A 3,220-nucleotide genomic window follows, 5' to 3' on the forward strand; every position below is an offset into this window, starting at 1 on the left:
CCATTTTAGAAAGAAGACACCCCAAGGTATTCTGTTAGGGGTATGGTGGGTTCATAGAAGATTTTATTTTTTGTCACAAGTTAGTGAAAAATGACACTTTGTGAAAAAAACAATAAAAATCCAATTTCCGCTAACTTTTGACAAAAAAATAAAATCTTCTATGAACTCCTCATACACCTAACAGAATACCTTGGGGTGTCTTCTTTCTAGAATGGGGTCATTTGTGGGGTTCCAATACTGCCCTGGCATTTTAGGGGCCCTAAACCGTGAGGAGTAGTCTTGAACCCAAATGTCTCAAAATGACCTGTGAAATCCTAAAGGTACTCATTGGACTTTGGGCCCCTTAGCACAGTTAGGCTGCAAAAAAGTGTCACACATGTGGTATCGCCGTACTCAGAAGAAGTAGTATAATGTGTTTTGTGGTGTATTTTTACATATAACCATGCTGGGTGGGAGAAATATCTCTGTAAATGACACATTTTTGATTTTTTTTTACACACAATTGTCCATTTACAGAGAGATTTCTCCCACCCAGCATGGGTATGTGTAAAAATACACCACAAAACACATTATACTACTTCTCCTGAGTATGGCGATACTACATGTGTGACACTTTTTTGCAGCCTAGGTGCGCTAAGGGGCCCAACGTCCTATTCACAGGTCATTTTGAGGCATTTGTTTTCTAGACTACTCCCCACGGTTTAGGGCCCCTAAAATGCCAGGGCAGTATAGGAACCCCACAAGTGACCCCATTTTAGAAAGAAGACACCCCAAGGTATTCCGTTAGGGGTATGGTGAGTTCATAGAAGATTTTATTTTTTGTCACAAGTTAATGAAAAATGACACTTTGTGAAAAAAACAATAAAAATCCAATTTCCGCTAACTTTTGACAAAAAATAAAATCTTCTATGAACTCATCATACACCTAACGGAATACCTTGGGGTGTCTTCTTTCTAAAATGGGGTCACTTGTGGGGTTCCTATACTGCCCTGGCATTTTACGGGCCCAAAACTGTGAGTAGTCTGGAAACCAAATTTCTCAAAATGACTGTTCAGGGGTATAAGCATCTGCAAATTTTGATGACAGGTGATCTATGAGGGGGCAAATTTTGTGGAAACGGTCATAAGCAGGGTGGCCTCTTAGATGACAGGATGTATTGGGCCTGATCTGATGGATAGGAGTGCTAGGGGGTGACAGGAGGTGATTGATGGGTGTCTCAGGGGGCGGTTAGAGGGGAAAATAGATGCAATCAACGCACTGGGGAGGTGATCGGAAGGGGGTCTGAGGGGGATCTGAGGGTTTGGCCGAGTGATCAGGAGCCCACACGGGGGGAGGTGATCGGAAGGGGGTCTGAGAGGGGATCTGAGGGTTTGGCCGAGTGATCAGGAGCCCACACGGGGCAAATTAGGGCCTGATCTGATGGGTAGGTGTGCTAGGGGGTGACAGGAGGTGATTTATGGGTGTCTCAAGGTGTGATTAGAGGGGGGAAATAGATGCAAGCAATGCACTAGCGAGGTGATCAGGGCTGGGGTCTGAGGGCGTTCTGAGGTGTGGGCGGGTGATTGGGTGCCGCAAGGGGCAGATTAGGGTCTAATCTGATGGGTAACAGTGACAGGTGGTGATAGGGGGTGATTGATGGGTAATTAGTGGGTGTTTAGAGGAGAGAAGAGATGTAAACACTGCACTTGGGAGGTGATCTGATGTCGGATCTGCGGGCGATCTATTGGTGTGGGTGGGTGATCAGATTGCCTGCAAGGGGCAGGTTAGGGGCTGATTGATGGGTGGCAGTGACAGGGGGTGATTGATGGGTGGCAGTGACAGGGGGTGATTGATGGGTGATTGACAGGTGATCAGTGGGTTATTACAGGGAATAACAGATGTAAATATTGCACTGGCGAATTGATAAGGCGGGGATCTGAGGGCAATCTGAGCGTGTGGGCGGGTGATTGGGTGCCCGCAAGGGGCAGATTAGGGTCTAATCTGATGGGTAACAGTGACAGGTGGTGATAGGGGGTGATTGATTGGTAATTAGTGGGTGTTTAGAGGAGAGAAGAGATGTAAACACTGCACTTGGGAGGTGATCTGATGTCGGATCTGCGGGCGATCTATTGGTGTGGGTGGGTGATCAGATTGCCCGCAAGGGGCAGGTTAGGGGCTGATTGATGGGTGGCAGTGACAGGGGGTGATTGATGGGTGGCAGTGACAGGGGGTGATTGACAGGTGATCAGTGGGTTATTACAGGGAAGAACGGATGTAAATAATGCACTGGCGAATCGATAAGGGGGGGTTTGAGGGCAATCTGAGCGTGTGGGCGGGTGATTGTGTGCCCGCAAGGGTCTAATCTGATGGGTAAAAGTGACAGGTGGTGATAGGGGGTGATTGATGGGTGATTGATGGGTAATTAGTGGGTGTTTAGAGGAGAGAATAGATGTAAACAATGGATTTGGGAGGTGATCTGATGTCGGATCTGCGGGCGATCTATTGGTGTGGGTGGGTGATCAGATTGCCCGCAAGGGGCAGGTTAGGGGCTGATTGATGGGTGGCAGTGACAGGGGGTGATTGACGGGTGATTGACGGGTGATTGACAGGTGATTGACAGGTGATCAGGGGGATAGATGCATACAGTACACAGGGGGGGAGGGTCTGGGGGGGGGGTCTGGGGAGAATCTGAGGGGTGGGGGGGTGATCAGGAGGGAGCAGGGGGCAGTTTAGGGACTAAAAAAAAAAATAGCGTTGACAGATAGTGACAGGGAGTGATTGATGGGTGATTAGGGGGGTGATTGTGTGCAAACGGTGGTCTGGGGGGTGGGCAGGTGGGGTCTGAGGGGTGCTGTGGGCGATCAGGGGGCAGGGGGGGGGCAGATCAGTGTGTTTGGGTGCAGACTAGGGTGGCTGCAGCCTGCCCTGGTGGTCCCTCGGACACTGGGACCACCAGGGCAGGAGGCAGCCTGTATAATACACTTTGTAAACATTACAAAGCGTATTATACGCTTCCTATCCGGCGATCGTCGGGTTAAAGTGGAACTGAACTCAGAATGTGAAAAAACAGCATTGAAATCCATGTTACAAATTGAAAGCAAAAACAGTACAATAAATGTACACAAATATGTAAATAACTCTATTCTAGGTAATAAATCTTTAAACCCCACCCCCTATAACAGTATGCTGCCGCGGCAAGTCACGTGGTGACTGCCCGACAAGCTTCGCAAAGATCCTTGG

This window comes from Hyperolius riggenbachi, chromosome 11 (genome assembly GCF_040937935.1).
Source record: "Hyperolius riggenbachi isolate aHypRig1 chromosome 11, aHypRig1.pri, whole genome shotgun sequence".
Taxonomy (NCBI): Eukaryota; Metazoa; Chordata; class Amphibia; order Anura; family Hyperoliidae; genus Hyperolius; species Hyperolius riggenbachi.